At 43.6% G+C, this 18808-nt stretch overlaps 1 long non-coding RNA gene across 1 annotated transcript in view; it reads right to left on the reverse strand.

Moving 5' to 3' along the window:
• Positions 1-10077: 10077 nt before the first annotated feature.
• LOC112444734 (uncharacterized) overlaps positions 10078-18808 on the reverse strand; it is a 43016-nt gene continuing 34285 nt past the window's right edge. The window contains exon 7 of the long non-coding RNA XR_003033082.2: positions 10078-18298. This is a non-coding gene — a long non-coding RNA (uncharacterized lncRNA). The remainder of the gene's footprint in view (positions 18299-18808) is intronic.

Genomic DNA, 18808 nt, shown 5'->3' on the forward strand with positions numbered 1-18808 from the left:
GGGTGAGCACTAGAGGCTGAAAGATCAATCTTGAAGCAATTACTAGCCGCTTGGCTTTGGCTTGTTTTCTAGCATTTTCACCTCAGGTTTCGCATTTGTAAATCTAACTTGCACTAAACTCTTAGGATTGTTTCATAAGGAATAGAGGTTAATAGAGCTGGTACTTTAGTAACCGTTTGATAAATGCTAACTTTATTTTTTTTTTCAAAAGGAAAAAATTCTTCATACATCAGTGACAAAAACAGGTGAAGTATACCTCTGCTTGCTTTAGCTCTTATGTTTTTTAAAAACTTTATTTATTTTTAATTGGAGGATAATTGCTTTACAATATTGTGTTTGTTTCTGCCATATATACACATGAATCAGCCATAGGTGGAAGGTGGAAGGGAGTTTCAAGAGGAGGGGGACATATATGTACCAATAAATAGTAACTTTAAAAATATACAACTATTGGAGCAAAAATGTTTTCTAATCCTGTTAACTAATGCACAGGTGAGGTACATTTTCTACTCCCTGATTTGGTTCTCCCACAAAATCTCAGAAGGAAAAAGCTATTTGCTATACAAATGGAAACATTACTTGGACATATCTCTTCAGGGTGTTTCACTGGAGGAATGTTTCACTGGGCCACGTGTGTGTGAAAGGGGGAAACTGATATTCCAGTCTCTACATCTTGAAGAGAGTCACTATCAATGTGTTTTCTCTACCAGCACCGATCTTTCCTCTAATTTATAACGAAGTATTAATTTATTCATTCAATAAACATCCATGGAGCAATGACCAAACATACACTATTAGAGTCTGTAGAAATAGAAAGCTGAATAAGGCTCAGTCTTTGCCCTCAGGAATTTAGTCTACCTGAGGAAGATGAAAAAGCAAATAAAAAGTAGTCATAATACAGAGAGATAATAAACATGGGGTGCTGTGAGGACACAGAGAAGGGGCCCCTGGGCTTTATAGAAGGGGTGTCCCAAATCTTGCTGGAAGAGATGATGAGCTGAATTTTAATAGGGAAAACCTTATATTTGCTATTTGAAGTGGGAAGGGAAGGTGTTTAAGATGCGAGTCCTCCAATTCCCTCATCTATAAAATGGAGTTGGTTCCCTGGAGAAGGGGTAGTGGGAAATGGTGAACAAGGAGTCTCCCTGCAACAAATCCTGCTTATGGAATCCTCATGGTTCACGAGGACGTGAAGGAACATTAACACTTCAGGCAACTGCTGGGTTATAAGAACAGGTTTAAAAACAAAGATGAAACTGGACTGTGATGTGGTCATAAGTATTTCTGGGCTTCCCAGTTGGCTCAGCAGTAAAGAATCCGCCTGCCAAGCAGGAGACAGAGAAGATATGGTTTTGATCCCTGGGTTGGGAAGATCCCCTGGAAAAGGGAATGGCAACCCACTATAGTATTCTTCCCTGGGAAATCCCACGGACAGAGGAGCCTGGCAGGCTACAGTCCCTGGAGTCACAAAGACTCGGACCTGACTTAGCAACTAAACAATGACAACAACATAGGTATTTAGAAAAATCAATCTAAAATCAATCTGGCATGGAGAATGGGTTGAGGGACAGAAGAAAAGAAATGGGTGGCAAAGCAGTCAATCGAGGGAAATGATGAGGACATGACAAAGACAGGGTCAGAGGCAGATGAAAAGGTGATTTAGAAGAGGAGGCTGACTGCAAAGATGTTTAGAAGGTCAGACACATTTGCAGTCAAACACCTTGACAGGATTTGGTAACCTGATGGAGAACAATACAGAGATGTCAAGAATAACCCCCAGGATCATAGCTAGATCCCCAGAACCATCTCAGAGTTCCCTCATCAAACATTTAATGAATGCTTCCTTTATGCACACAGAATCTGTGTTTCCTGTTCTTTCCAGAGTGAAACTTAAGATTAAGTAGGGGAACCAAGACACATTCGCATCAGATGGCCTCTATCTTTGTTTCCAGTTGGGAGTTGTTCTGCTGTTGTTCTGGAAAGGAGGGCAGGCTAGGCCCTTGGAATGACTGGCTCACAACTGAAACCTTCAGAAGGAGAGAGCACGCACCACTGGAAAGATGTAGGCTTTCTGTTTGTGACTGATGGAAGCATAGAGCAACATGCCTTTCTGACAGTTAGACAACACTCACGGGAAACCTTAAGAATGAGCATAGCCTTACACCTAGCATTTCTACTTTTTGGAATTTAGACTAAGGAAATAATCATTAAAATGCAAAGGATGAACCCAAAGATTTATTTCAATGAGGTTCATTGCAAAGTTGTTCATAATAATGGAAAGCTTGATAGCACAAGCATGACATACAGGAATAGTGTGTGTGTGCTAAGTCACTTCAGTAGTGTCTGACTCTTTGTGAGGCTTTGCCAGGCTCCTCTGTCCATGGGATTCTCCAGGCAAGAATACTGGAGTGGGTTGCCAATGCCCTCCTCCAGGGGATCTTCCCAACCCAGGGAGCGAACCCATGTGTTTACTTCTACCTGCATTGGTAGGCCGGAGAAGGCAATGGCACCCCACTCCAGTCCTCTTGCCTGGAAAATCCCATGGAGGGAGGAGCCTGGTGGGCTGCAGTCCATGGGGTCGCTAAGAGTCGGACACGACTGAGCAACTTCACTTTCACTTTTCACTTCCATGCATTGGAGAAGGAAATGGCAACCCACTCCAGTGTTCTTGCCTGGAGAATCTCGGGGACGGGGGAGCCTGGTGGGCTGCCGTCTATGGGGTCGCACAGAGTCGGACACGACTGAAGCGACTTAGCAGCAGCAGCATTGGTAGGCAGTTCTTTACCACTAGCGCCACCTGGGAAGCCCACGGAAATAGTGCCTGGCCTTAAAGGAAGCAAGACTGAGTCCAGCCTTGTGGCTGAGGATTCTCAACTGGAAAAGGAGAAAGAGATGTCCCAGGAACCTGGTGATACTTTTGAAGTGTAGTGACTAACGTGCTTTTTTTGAGTTAGGAATAGGGGTCCCAAGGACAACGTACATGCCAAGAAGGACCCTACTATACCTTCCTCCTAGCTCCGAGGCATTGCTAAGCTGAGAGTTGCCAGCTGGGCAGTAAGCATCTGTCTGAGACCCCTCCGATCACTTCTCCCTCTGTCGTTCCTTCACACACCCAGGAAGCCTTGCTTCATGTCTGAAAGGTCAAAGATGTGCTAAGTCATACTGGGAAAACATCATTGGTTGAGGAGTCAGAAAACTTCCTTTCTTTCTTAGACTTTTATTTACTGAGTATCTACTATGAGCCATGCCCTATGCTAAGCCCCAGAGAGAATGCTAAGTGAAACATAATCTCTGTGTATGGTTAAACAATGATACTTGTCTACTCAATATTAATTCTCCCCGTTCTGCCTTACTAACCAAACCCCAATTATATTGTGAGTTTCAATACGTCCAATTAAACAAATATGTCTCCCATTCTTTTTTGACACTATGGGTTATCCTTCAAATATCATTCTGACCAAGGAGATAAAAGAGTCACTAAGTGGGGCTTCTAGAAATGCTCTGTAAAACGAGCAGACTTGATTAGTGAATACATCATTATCCTTTACCTCTACTTTTTTTTCAGCCTGGAATATAGACACAGTGAAACAGCAGCCATTTTGTGACCACTGGGTGACAAGCATGAGGGAAAAAAAGCCACAGTAAAGATGGGAAAACTGGGTCTCTAGTGGTATCATGGAGTTCTCATGGCCAAAAAGAAAAATTAATTCTCTAATTTGTCTAAGCTATGAACTAAGTGCGCTTTTTGTTACTTGCGAGTGAACATAGCCCTTACTGATGCTTGACTCCATGGCCTATGAAAGCAAATACTAGACTTCTAACAAGTGATGTAATCCCAGGCACTGGGAGTGATGGGAGTACGGCGCAGGCAGCACAGAGAACAAAGTGAACAGCTCTGCTCTGATGAGGAAGGGGGCGTGCTGGGGTGTGACAGCTGGTCAGGCTTTGTGAAAGGACAGGACGCTTGAGCTGGACCTTGTAGAGTGAGTTGTCCGCTACCCTGGAGGAGCAGAAACAGCATTTCACGGCGAGGGAACACACGTGCAAAGGCAAGAGAAGTGAAGTAACATCGTGCACTCAAGGAGCTATCGTGACTGAATTTGACTGGGAAAGAGGATACATGTGGGACGAGGTGGGGGATAAGTTAGGAGAAGGTAGGAGCCAGGAGTTTCATGAAAAAGCTTGTGAGACCATGTGCAAGTCACTGAACCAGCTCACCCTCGATTTCCTCAGCTATAAAGAGAGGGATTTACCTAGGAGATGGGGTAACTATGAACAGGGAGCTGTCTGCAACCGTCCTTTGCCGAACCCTGGCTGAGGCTCTGGCTCCCTTGTAGGACATGGATGTTTCCACGGGAAGTGCCATCCCACCCAGCCCCACCTCCTCTGGTTTCACACTGCATGGTGTATTCCAAGGACCTGCACTGGCATTTCAGTTTGAACACTAAGTGGTGACTCAGAACGAACAGAAGTGTGGACAACTGTTTACTAAGAAGGCAGCCTTTGGTGTGACAAATCAGAGTGGGCTGCTGGATTGTGCAGTACTCATGAGCTAGGCAGCTTAGAAATAGCACATACCATTTCACTGGGCAATTGATTCATTTCTTGTCCTGTCTTGCCAGGCAGGGTGTCACATGCCAAGCCAGTCACAGCCAGAGTCCATCCAAGCCAGGGAAAATGTTTGTCCTTCTGGACAGTACCCCCAAATACCCCGGGATGTCCCCCCAGCATCCCTTGAAGCTTATAACTCTATCATGCAGGAATACAACACTTTCTTGAGATTATTCATCCTTTGAGTTTACTTAACCTCTCAGAGCCAAGAGACTGTAGTCTGTAGAGAATACCATAATATTTTACAGTCAGAAAATGAGCTTCCAGATCAAAAGCCCCAGTACTGTTTTTTTAATAGAGTGTTAAACAACCAACAAATGTATTGATGTCTGTTGGGGACAAAGAAGCAAGGGACTAGATTCTCTTAAAGACACAGATAAGTAAGACATCCTTCCTGTCTAAAATATTAGAATTCATAGATACAGAGAGTAGAATGGTGGTTGCCAGGGGCTGAGGGCAGGAGGAAATGAGGAAATTTTGGTCAAGGGTACACACAGTTTCAGTTATGCAAGATGAATAAGTTCTGGAGATCTAATGGCATGGTGACTACAGATAACAGTGCTGTATTGTATACTTGAAATTTGCTTAGAGGGTAGATCTTAAGTGTTCTTACCACAAAAAAAGAGAAAGAAAAAAAGAAAATTGTAACTATGTGAAGTGATGGATCTGTTAACTAGTTTGATTGTGCTGATCATTTCCCCATGAGTACATACATAAAACCATCAAGTTGCATACTATATATATATATATATATATGATTGCTAGTTGTCAATACACCCCAAGAAAGCTGAAAATAAAACAAGAGAAATAAAACATAGCAAAACCTTAAAAAAGTGTGATTCCTGGCCTTGAGCATAATCTTAAGAGCGTAGCCTAAGCTTTGCTGGAGGCTAGGAGGCCAGCAAAGCTGCATGGCAGACAAATCAGGATTCAATTTGTGTTTTTGACAAAAGAAGCATCCCAAATGGCAGTGCAAGATAATTACTGAATTTGTGGTTTAAAGTGCCAGGGACGTCCATGCCTATATGCTTGTCCTGTGGTTCTCAGTACAAACCTGGGAGGAGTATTTCCATTTGCAGACAAGAAAATTGAGAGTGGAAAGAGACTAAATGACTTGGAAACATGATAAAAGGCAGAGCCAAGATTTCATTCTGTGTGCTTTCCATAGTGGAAAAGCCTCCTGCCAGGTCACTAAGGGCTTCAGTTCAGAGGAGAAATCATGAAGCTGAGCTGGGCTGGAAGGCTTCAGAGGGCAAGCCCATCATTGGGTCCACCCATAATTATTAAGCACCCACTCTTTGCAAAGTACTATTCTGAGCAAGACAGAGAAGATCCCTGTCCAGGTCGGGCTTGTGGAGGAAGATTTAAAGAAACAGGGGGAGAGGAAGAAGGGAAAGGATACTGCAGGAGTATAACTTGTTCCCTTAAGGATCTCTGAGGATCTTGGCTCATCCTCATGTACCTGCCTGAAATGCCATCACCTCTCTGTCTCCCGTCCCGTCTGGGACAGCTTTCCATTTGCTGTTCTACCACTCCTTGCTGTGCTGTCCTGGTTTTTGGACTCCCACTTTCCACGCTACCCTACGGCACTTTCTTTTCCTCAGCCTCTCAGATGGTCGTCTCATTTGGGTCTGCTGTGTGCCTCCTGACCACATTCCGTTGCAGCGCCTGCAAGTAAGAGGCCCCGGGACAGTGCACTCCCTAAGAGCCTCATGGGAATCACACCTCACCCCCGCCCCGCCGCCAGCTAAGCTGGCTCCACTCACTTGCCATCTCACAGGGGCAGAGCAGTTAGATGAAGAAAATGCCAGACAGATTTGTTAAGAATGACTGAACTTACATGCTGGAGTGAGAATGACAGAGTGGCCTGTTAATTTACACACACACATGCACGCAAATCAGTCACCAAACATGTGTGTGCACATGTGTGTATCACATAAAACTTTATTTCCCCCTATTAGAATGGAAGCCCTAAGAGCAGAGATTTTTATCTGTTTTGTTTTCCAGAAGAGGGTCCTAGCACACACTCTGAATGATGGAATCTGTGCAGCCTGAGGAAGCCTTTCAAGGGAGAGATGCCTGCACTGACACCTGCTTTGATGAACTTACTTTGGAGCAGAAGAGAGCCTCCTGGGCTGGGCACCAGGCTGATACCCCAACTCCATGAAGTAGTGGGGAGCCGCTCTTCAAAATAAGGGAAGGGGAGGATTTGGATGTTACAGGAAAAAAAAAAAAAATTATCCAGGAGAGAAGGAAGGAGGTACAAGTTGGGCTGAGAACTGCTTTGGAGAAGAATCACAGGAAAAGAAGGGCTCATAGAGGGCCCTGAAGGAAAGGGGTTAAGAGGAGAAGACATCTGTCTAACACATTTTATGAAGCAGGTTTCTAGTATTGTGTGGTGTAAACCTCTTCTTGTGACTCCCTTGGACCACCTGGCACGCCTCCCTCTGCTTCCTGCTCTTGTGCAGGTGGAGTTGTCATCAGTGGAGAGTGGAGAAGAGCTCAGAGTGGAAGGCAGTGACAGCTGACAGTGGGGTCCCATCATTGCTCTGGGTTCTGCTGTAAACTCAGAAGTGCTCCCCCCAGGGGGCAGGGACCACGAGTCAGTGTTTACAGAGCAGACTCTGTCAGAGCCCAGCTTGACCCTCTTCTTCCACACTCTTCTCTGTGTTCCATACTGTTCTTGTTCAGTGCTGTTAGACTGGGGTGGATATTGTTCTTGTGTTAGAACCCTTATTAATATTTAAATTCATTAACTCAGTCTCTGTTAATGTGGTTGGGGCTTCCCTGGTGGCTCAGTGGTAAAGAGTCTGCCTGCTAATGCGGGCTACAAGGGTTCGATCACTGGGTTGGCAAGATCCCCTGGAAGAGGAAATGGCAACCCTCTCCAGTACTCTTGCTGGGAAATCCCATGGACAGGGGAACCTGGCAGCATACAATCCACAGGGTCGCAAAAGAGTCAGATGTGTCTTAGCAACTAAACGACAACAACAATGTGGTTACTCTCAGGAATCAAGTGTTTATCAACTCGATTTGAGGTTTAGATGGTTCTTCAAATATATTCTGAAAGACACTGGCTGGTAGTCTGTTATATAACCCAGGAATGGTTTCTCTCTCTAAGAGGACTTCCCTGTGTCTTTTCATTGCCTGCCGTCTTGCAATGGTTAGAGAGAAGATACTGTCTTATTTTGGCAGAAAGAGTCCTCTCCAGATCAGAGTCCAGTGGAAACCTGGACCTCCATGATACAGCTCTATAACTCTTCCTGCTTAAGCTCGGAAATGTATTGGGTTGGCCAAAAGATTCATTGAAAAGTTTGGAAAAATCCAAACGAACCTTTTGACTAACCCAGGATGTCCCCAGAGCATAAGCCGAGGGGAGGTACCCTAACCATTGCAGGCTCAATAAGGAGTGAGGCCTTCAGAACCTGCTTCAAAGAATACCTGAAGATTCACCACTTTACTTTGGCGCACTTCTGGGACTGAACACCAAATGATAACTGAGTAGGCCAACTCAAGTTATAAACTTAAGTTTTAGAAAGGAGTAAATGTTGAATTAATAGGTAACTTGGATTAGAAGTTCTACTGTTCTTGCGCTGGCCTTCATTTTTCCTGTGAGTGTGGGGTGTCATGGTCTGAGATGTCACTGAATAGGCGTCCCACCCCACTAGTCTCTGGATCTAGACCTGAGCCAGCATGCGTAACTGCCAAGCAGAGCCTTCTCAGAATTCATACTCCAGTCTCTTCAACATGATAAAACCCTGCAGTAAGAAGAACGGAACCCCAGAGGAAGCCACTTGACTTTCCAAGTGTGGCAGGCCAGAAAAAATGGGGTGTCTTCCACAGAAAGATAATGGATGAGGTGTCTGCATTTATCCTTCCTGTGTTCTAACTTGTAGAAATTGCTCTTTTTTTCTTCCTTCTGAGAGTTACTTAAATGAACTTCATTTTCCAAGTAGGCAGAGTCTGGCTGCCTCTTTTATTAGGCCAGATTATTTCATTGCCAGGACTCTGAATAGCCAGGGCAAAAGGTTAGCTTTCGACTTCAGAGTCTTAGTAATGTGTTGGCAGCTGGCAGAGATGCTTCACATACATGGGGAACTCAAAGCGTCATCTTGCGATGAATTCAGACAGTGGGTTAGTCTTCATTCCGGAGTGGCTGGAGCCTCCTTGCCTTACAAAGCTTCAGGTACATTGTCCATTATAGCTAGTGGCCTTCAGCTGAAGTCTATCTAACCCCCAGGGAGTCTGTGTGTGTGTGAGGAGCATTTAAAAAGCTCCCAGTAAGCTCCCTTAACTGCTATGGAAACCTGGACTCTCATTAGACTGGCTTCTAACTATTCTGTCTGAAGAAACCAATCAGACCAACTCTTCTCTGCTGTTGAGAAACAGCTCTTGGCTTTGGGTCCTTTAGGTCCATCCTTTCTCCTCCCTTATCTTAGGTTAGGTAACATTTTCATTTATGAGGACTTGAGAACCACAGTTTATGATGACAATACTGAATCATTACAAGACAACCACTGTCATGGGTAGACAGCCCTTCCAAAGAACCCAGGGAATGCTTTCAGAAAAATAATGACTAACATGCATTGAACACGTACTGTATGTCAGGTATAAATGCTCTATTGGAGTTATCTCATTTAATTCTCACAAGTCATACAAGTTGAGCTGTTGCCTGAGACCAAGAAAGATTGAGTAGCATTCCCACAATCACAAGGCTAGTCACTGGAACTCTAACACCCAATTTCTTTTATTCTAGATTTTGCATTCTTTTTAAAAAAAAAAAACAAAAAACTTTTTATTTTGTATTGGGGTTAAGCCAATGAACAAACAAGTTAATTGTGATACATCTAAGAGTTGTGATAGTTTTAGGTGAACAAGGAAGAGATTCAGGCATACATATGCATGTATCCATTCTTCCCCCAAACTCCCTTCTCATACAGGCTTCCACATAACATTGAGCAGAGTCCCATGTGCTACACAGTAGGTTCTTTCTGGTTATCCATTTTAAATATAGCAGTGTGTACATGTCAATCCCAAACTCCCTAATTATCCCTTCCCCCCATCCTTCCTGCCCTGGGCAACCAAAAGTTGGTTCTCTACGTTTGTGAGTCCCTTTTTGTTTTGTAAGTAAGTTCATTTGCATCATTCATTTTCAGATTCCACATATAAGGGATGTCATGATATTTCTCCTTCTCTGTCTGACTTACTTCACACAGTGTGACAATCTCTAGGTCCATCCATGTTGCTGCAAATGGCATTATTTCATTCTTTTTAATGGCTGGGCAATATTCCATTGTATATACGTACCACATCTTCTTTATCTATTCGTCTGTCGATGGATATTTAGGTTGCTTCCATGTCTTAGCTATTGTAAACAGTGCTTCAGTGAGCATTGGGGGTGTATGTATCCCTTTGGATCATGGTTTTCTTTAGCTGTATGTCCAGGAGTGAGATTGTACGGTCATATGGTAGCTCTAATTTTAGTTTTGGTGTTTTTTTTTTAAGGAACTTCTACACTGTTCTCTGCTTCCCCGACAGCTCAGTTGGTAAAGAATCTGCCGGCAATGCAGGAGACCCTGGTTCGATTCCTGGGGTCAGGAGGATCCACTGGAGAAGGGATAGGCTACCTACTCCATATTCTTGGGCTTCCCTTGTGGCTCAGCTGGTAAAGAATCTGCCTGCAATGAGGGAAACCTGGATTTGATCCCTGGGTTGGGAAGATCCCCTGGAGAAGGGAAAGGCTACCCACTCCAGTATTTTGGCCTGGATAATTCAGGCCAAAATATACAGTCTATACAGGCCATGGGGTCACAAAGAGTCGGACACAAGTGAGTGACTTTCACTTTCACTTTCATACCGTTCTCCATAGTGGCTGTACCAATGAACATTCCCACCAACAGTGTAGGAGAGTTCCCTTCTCTCCACATCTCACCAGCATTTATTTTTTGTGGATTTTTTTAAAATTATTATGGCCATTCTGGGTGATGTGAGGTGACAGCTCATTGTGGTTTGCATTCATTTAATAATTAGCGATGTTAAACATCTTTTCCTGTGCCTCTTGGCCATCTGTATATCGTTTTTTGAGAAACACACTGGACCTACTTAAACTCAAAAGTTTTTTGTACAGCAAAGTAAACAATAAACAAAATGAAAAGACAACCCACATGTCAGGAGAAAATATTTGCAAACGATATGATTGACAAGGGATTCAGATCAGATCAGATCAGTCGCTCAGTCATGTCCGACTCTTTGCGACCCCATGAATCGCAGCACGCCAGGCCTCCCTGTCCATCACCAACTCCCGGAGTTCACTCAGACTCACGTCCATCGAGTCAGTGATGCCATCCAGCCATCTCATCCTCTGTCATCCCCTTCTCCTCCTGCCCCCAATTCCTCCCAGCATCAGAGTCTTTTCCAATGAGTCAACTCTTAGCATGAGGTGGCCAAAGTACTGGAGTTTTAGCTTTAGCAGCATTCCTTCCAAAGAAATCCCAGGTCTGATCTCCTTCAGAATGGACTGGTTGGATCTCCTTGTGGTCCAAGGGACTCTCAAGAGTCTTCTCCAACACCACAGTTCAAAAGCATCAATTCTTCGGCGCTCAGCCTTCTTCACAGTCCAACTCTCACATCCATACATGACCACAGGAAAAACCATAGCCTTGACTAGACGAACCATTGTTGGCAAAGTAATGTCTCTGCTTTTGAATATGCTATCTAGGTTGGTCATAACTTTCCTTCCAAGGAGTAAGCGTCTTTTAATTTCATGGCTGCAGTCACTATCTCCAGTGATTCACTGGAAGATGCACCACTGCATCTTCCAGTGAATCTGGAGCCCAGAAAAATAAAGTCTGACACTGTTTCCCCATCTATTTCCCATGAAGTGGTGGGACCAGATGCCATGATCTTCGTTTTCTGAATGTTGAGCTTTAAGCCAACTTTTTCACTCTCCACTTTCACTTTCATCAAGAGGCCTTTGAGTTCCTCTTCACTTTCTGCCATAAGGGTGGTGTCATCTGCATATCTGAGGTTATTGATATTTCTCCTGGCAATCTGGATTCCAGTTTGTGTTTCTTCCAGCCCAGCGTTTCTCATGATGTACTCTGCATATAAGTTAAATAAACAGGGTGACAATATACAGCCTTGACGTACTCCTTTTCCTATTTGGAACCAGTCTGTTGTTCCATGTCCAGTTCTAACTGTTGCTTCCTGACCTGCACACAAGTTTCTCAAGAGGCAGATCAGGTGGTCTGGTATTCCCATCTCTTTCAGAATTTTCCACAGTTGATTGTGATCCACACAGTCAAAGGCTTTGGCATAGTCAATAAAGCAGAAATAGATGTTTTTCTGGAACTCTCTTGCTTTTCCAATGATACAGCGGATGTTGGCAATTTGATCTCTGGTTCCTCTGCCTTTTCTAAAACCAGCTTGAACATCAGGAAGTTCATGGTTCACATATTGCTGAAGCCTGGCTTGGAGAATTTTGAGCATTACTTTACTAGCGTGTGAGATGAGTGTAGTATCCAAAATTTACAAAGAACTCATGATGCTTAACAGTATCAAAACAAACAACACAGTTTAAAAAATCGGCAGAACCTATATAGATCCTGCATTCTTGCTCTCATTTCTGGGAGATGGGCTGCTGCCACTATGAAATCTCTTTTATAGATAAGGGAACTCGGGGTAAATGACCAGGCTGACAGATAAGGTCAACCAATCTTTGTTGCTCATTAGAATCAACTAGAGAGTTAAAAACACAGCAACAACAAAATGTCCAGGCTGCATTCTTAACAAATCTGATTTTCATCTGGGAAGGGGCCTCAATATTTGTATTTTTAGAAAGTTTCCCATGGCAGTATAAATAATACAGTCAGGTCTGAGAATCTCTGACAGATCCACCAACTCTCAGTGCAGAGTTTAACCAACCAAAAAGCTTCACTGATTTCACATCCCCACCAGTCCAGCTGGAACGTGCCTAGGGGGTGCAGTTAGGTCACCCTAACATACCTCTGAGAGAGCTGAGAACATTTACTGCTCAGTGAATGACAGTGGGGAGGAGACAGTTATAACCGTCTTAGGGTCAGTGGTTTCTGAGCCTAGTCCAGATCTCACAGCCCAGGGACAGAAAGAACCACATCAGCCAAAAGCTCTTGGAACAAGTGCCATCACTTCAGTCAAACACTGACTGCTTCAAGTCAGTCCTGAAAACACACGCACACACTCTCACATCCCAGCATCTTCACACCTACGTATGTGTGCAGGAAGTGGCCCCCTCAGAGACGTTCTGTGTGGATAAGCCATGATGACAGATAAGTGAGGCATCCTGGGGTTATCAGTGCAATTATCGCAATTTGCACTGTAGGTCTGAGTGTGCAGAGGTCCATGGCAGAACCTCCCAATACAGAGGAAACACAGAGAGGAATCTCTTACTACCCGCTTGCCTAATCATTTCCACTTAACACACAGTGAAAGCAGAACTTTGTGACACACTTGCCCTGTCTGGGTGAAGGTTCTGCTTTTTCTGGAAGATCTTGGAAAAATAAAAAGCCCCAAAAACTTGACCGTGAGGGAGGGAGAGATGCTCAACCTTTCATCCACTCCACAAGCGCCCATGGTCAGTTTCCTCTCCTGTGTGCCAGTCGTCTGTGTGCCTGGCACTGCCCTTGGGACCAGACCCAAGCACGAGTTAGAGGTGTCACTGCCCTGGAGTTACCAACGATCCTGGGGAGAAAACAGGTGAAGAGGCCACCCCAAGGCTAGCAATTAGGGTCCCTTTTTCTGGATACCAAAAGATTTTCCATTTTGTCAATGAGCACCCTGTTTCAGGAAGCTTGTGGCAATGTTGATATTCAGGCAGTATGCCAGAATGCTTACTGAACTATATTTGACAGTTAACTATTGTCCTGACCACTTCCATAGCCCACCTGCCGCCATCCCCTCGAGAGTGCAACATGGAAAGGGTTAACTCCTGACACAAGCGGTCTCCAGGACACTGCTCCAGCTCCGCCCCCACCAAGCCTCTCTATTGGTTACTGTCTGTGGTGCAGGTGTTGTTCTAGATTCAGAGCTTGACCCCTGCCTCTTGGTATGTGGCAGCTCTAGAGAGACAGAGCTCTAGAGAGCTTACAGAGAGAGTTCTTAAGGGCTGTAATTTACTTGCAAGTTAGAGTTAAGGACCTGTCTTGAAGCTGCACACACACAGCAAGTTCAAGGATTTGATTGTATGTTTATTTGGGATAGTTTAGGGTTGCTGGTGGCTATTTTAAGGGACTAAAGTCCTTATCTCTACAAACCACTTCTGGGGAATGCTTTCATCCTAAATTAAAAATTTTAGCATGCCAATATAGTTCCAGGAAGAGCCCCCCACCCCACCCAGCCTCCAAAGACAAAGAAAACTAACTCAATATATGGAAATCCAAGCAAACATACTAAGAAAATGTTTGCCATTTAGAAAGATTGATAATGGGTTTCTATTAAATATGAACCATTCTCTGACGGGAAAACCGATCAGGAATTAGCAAACTATGACACAGCCCCGATAGTTTGCACATGAGAGGCAGCTCTGATGGGTGCCTCCAAAGATTACTATGTCCTACCAGGACAGTACCATTGCCCAGGGGAGTGCCCAGGAAATGATTGTTTAATGATGGATGCTGTGGTCCTCAAGTCTGAACTCTCAGGCCCACTCCTTACTCTTTCTCTGCTCTGCTCTGTGTCACATCCCCTCTCCCTACAGTGTCTCCTGGCTTCCTACTGGGCCTAACCCATGGGAAGTCAACTGAAGGTACTTAAGACAGCAGAGTAAGAAATAAGCCAAGGTATTTCTCTCCTTCCTTTCTGCCTCGGGCAATACCACAGGCTACAATCTATAACAGGGGAGGTACCAGCTCCCACAGGACAAAGCTGCCACTTTCTATAAGGAGAACGGTTGCAAGGTTCTTGCAGTTCTACGTCCCCTGCCTTGTCCTCTCTGGCTTTCTGCTGTTGGTAATCTTGGCGTGCCTCACTGGCTGGCTCCTGCTGACTTTTCTGCATACGCATCATATGTCCAGTCAATTCCCTGAATAAAATTCCCTCTATTCCCTTCTGTGTGGTTTCTCTTCCCAGAGGGACTCTGACTGATACATTGACTAGCTGGGCTCTTCAATGTTCCTTCCCCTCCCTAGTCCTCAGTTTCCTTGTTTCTAAATGAGACTGGAGGAAATACTTAGCAAGTTTTATTTCAGCCCCCTGGTTTCTAGCAATGTGGGGCCCTGAAACACTGGGGGACCTCCAAGACTGAAATGCCCTTTGCAGTTTAGAATGGTCTAGAAAGAGGTACCTCATTTGGTTTTTCCTTAAATAGTTTTCATTTTGAACTGCAGCTTTAAGTCTTTTCTCTGGAAACAGGGTGAAAATACTAAAGAATATATTTTGAATTACACCATTTAAAAAGCAATAGATTCATTGTCTCTTTCTTATGCATTTGTCATTTGGTATTTCCTTATCTTTTCTTTAAGTGCTAGAAGTTTAAATGGTTTTCCTCTAGTCTTAATACTCTGTCATTTGGTGATGTGATATGCTGTGGTTATGTTTCCAAATTTTCTTTTTGCTTAAAAATGTTTTTTTTTTTTTTTTACCATTTTAGATTTTGGCCATATAAGTTATCATCTTTCTGGATTAAGAGATTCTCATCATTTAGTTTTGCGTCAAGTCCTCCTTTGTGTCCTGGATCATTTTAACTGTCTTTCTCTACATCCTTGAAAATCCTTAGAAGTCTTCTGAGGCTGCTGTACAGGTGAACACTCAGAAGGTATGCATGGCCATGTGGTTTAGGTGGAAAGCGCTTCTGCTGGTTTCCCATTTTCCTTCTCTAAACACTATGTGGTATGCGGCCCCTCACCTCTACATGGACCCCATTCCCCAGGCGAGGTCCCACTAAGCCTGGAGTGGAACAGCCCCTGTGGTCCTTGTTGGACCCTCTTGAGCAATCTTGGTGGCAAGGCCTGAAGCAACCAGAGAGCAAGAAGCACATGTTGTTCATAGCAGATCCCTGTCGGGAGTGATTCAGCAGGCAGTGACGCATCAGCTTCTTAGAACTGTATTCTGAGAGGAAGGTTGGAGGGCTGCACATGTGGCCTCATAGAAGCATCCCAAGGGCTTTGGAATCGAATATGGTTCCAATGAATACTCTATGTGAAAACTTCTGCAGTGATAATGGTTCATAGTATTTATTAAGCTCTGACTATGTGACATGAACTGTGCAAAGTTTTCCTGCATACGTTATCTTATTTAATTTGAATGGTCATTGGCATTAATTTTATAAATGAGGAAATAGGCTGAGAGCAATTAAGCAACTTGACCAATATCATATAACTAGTAAGTGATGAGGCAGGAAATCCCCCAAGTCTATCTGCTTTGGCTGTCTCTCTGCCACACTTCAAGTGAATTACATTTTCCAAGCATCACCTTGTTATCTTATCTTTCATATTAGGATATTAATATGACTATCTTACAGTATTATTTCACATCTCCACCCCCTTCCTCTCCCCTTTCACATTTATTGAGTTTCTATTTTACCTATGCACCAAGTTACATCTGGGTAACAAGAAGATTCACTAGCCAAAAAACTGAAAAACAAACAAACAAAATCAGTATAGCTTCAAATAATTCAATAAGTGTGCAAAATTTCCAGGCTGGGTGGAAACTGTTTTGGAAGTCTGTCTTAGGTGGTATGTGGGCCTGGACTCAAACAGGTCCTCAAAATACACATAAAGAATGAAAAACAGGTTCATATGGTAGGTCTATTGTTAGTTTTTTAAGGAACCTCCATACTGTTCTCCGTAGTAGCTGTACTAATTTACATTCCCACCAACAGTGTAGGAGGGTTCCCTTTTCTCCTCACCTTCTCCAGAGTGTATTTTTTGCAGTCTTCTTGATGATGGCCATTCTGACCAGTGTGAGATGATACCTCAGCGTAGTTTTGATTTGCATTTCTCTAATAATTAATGACGGAGAAGGCAATGGCACCCCACTTCAGTACTCTTGCCTGGAAAATCCCATGGATGGAGGAGCCTGGTATGATGTTGAGCATCTTTTCATGTGCTTTTTGGCCATCTGTATTTCTTCTTTGGAGAAATGTCTATTTAGATCTTCTAAACCACTTTTTGATTGGGTTGTTTTTCTTTCATTTTGAGTTGTATGAGCTATTTGTATATTTTTGAGATTAATTTCTTGTCTGTCACTTCATTTGCAAATATTTTCTCCCATTCTGCAGGCTGTCTTTTTGTTTAGGTGATGGTTTCCTGTGCTGTGCAAAAGCTTTTAAGTTTACATAGGTCCCATTTGCTTACATTTGTTTTTATTTTCATTACTCTAGGAGGAAGATCAAAAAAGATCTGGCTGCAATTTATGTCAGAGAGTTATGCCTATGTTTTCCTCTTCACTTGTGCCTCTTGTATATATGTACTTCTAAGTGGTACATATATACAGTGGAATATTACTTAGCCATAAAAAAAAAAACAAAATAATGTCATTTGCAGCAACATGGATGGCCCTAGAGATTGTCATATTGAATGAGGTAAGTCAGACAGAGAAAGACAAATATCATATGACAGCACTTATATGTGGAATCTAAAAAAATGGTACTGCTGCTGCTAAGTCACTTTAATCATGTCCGACTCTGTGCAACCCCATAGACGGCAGCCCACCAGGCACCCCCGCCCCTGGGATTCTCCAGGCAAGAACACTGGAGTGGGTTGCCATTTCCTCCTCCAATGCATGAAAGTGCAAAGTGAAAGTGAAGTCGCTCAGTCGTGTCCGACCCTCAGCGACCCCATGGACTGCAGCCCACCAGGCTCCTCCGTCCATGGGATTTTCCAGGCAAGAGTACTGGAGTGGGGTGCCATTGCCTTCTCCAAAAAAATGGTACTAATGAACTTATTTACAAAACAGAAATAGAGTCACAGATGTAGAAAACAAACTTACGATTACCAGCGGGGGAAGCTGGGGTGGGTGGGAGGGATAAACTGGGAGACTGGAATTGATATACACATACTACTATATATAAAATAAACTAGTAAAGACCTACTATGTAGCACAGGGAACACTTTTGAATACTCTGTAATGACCTGTATGGGAAAAGAATCTAAAAGAGTTGACATAGGGATATGTATGACTGATATACTTTGCTGTATAGGAGAAACTAATGCAACATTGTAAATCAACTGTATTCTAATTTAAAAAAATTAAAGAATTCAAAACACTGTAAAACAATGGAGGCGGAAACAATGGAAACAATGTCCCCTTCTCAGATACACATTGTTTGCACCGGTGGAACAGAGAACAGCTTCAGGACGGGGTCCTGGTCAGCAACTCACAGCAACTCACAAGTGAAGACATCTTGTCTGTGTCTTATTCAATCCAAAGCTTGATGAAGAAATAGTTAGGAGCAGGTCCTGAGGAAGCAGGCTGGCACCAGTAAGTTATTTGGAGGTCGTTGGGACCAGGCCAACTGTAGCAAGATAATCCTCCCTTTCCAGTTGAGGATTTATCACTCAAGATCTTGAGAGTTCAAGGGGCATGCTGAGGGGTCTTGAGGGAGAGGGATGGGAGGTTGGGCAGAGTTTGTTAGCAGTATTTTCAAGGCCATCATTTGACTCACTCTCACTTGAACATAAGTGCATCTCCTGGTTGTCTATGCAGAGGAAACCTTTAGATATGTAAAACCAAAACTGCTTATTAGTAGGGGGAAAAGCCACTGAGAAAAGAGATATAACCTGAATGAGGGAACTTGAAACAGAAGTTGACAAGGGGGGTTAATGGATCCAGTGGGAGATGAGCTTGACAATGACTGGGGCTATAGCAGAGGCCAATGAAACATTTCTGTACTCAACTCTCTAGGCTTTGCTGCCTTTTCTGATTATCTGGGGGATGTTCCACTATTCTGCAGGAGAATGAGGGACATCTAGTTGCTTTCAGGATAGATGTGTCCCAGTGGGTGGTCACAGCTCTAGAACACAGACTGTAAATCCCTCTAAGCCCAAACCAGAGAAAAAGCATATTCAGTTTCTCTTCTCTGATCTTTGGAGATGGAGGTCTTCAAAGGGAAATGGCAATCAATTCACAGCTTTGGGAGCACAGTCAATGATACACTAACATGTGATGGTTTGACATTCATCTTATGGTGAACAGCATCACCACTTGGATTTCTTAAGCATTT

Source organism: Bos taurus, chromosome 28 (assembly GCF_002263795.3).
Source record: "Bos taurus isolate L1 Dominette 01449 registration number 42190680 breed Hereford chromosome 28, ARS-UCD2.0, whole genome shotgun sequence".
Lineage (NCBI taxonomy): Eukaryota > Metazoa > Chordata > Mammalia > Artiodactyla > Bovidae > Bos > Bos taurus.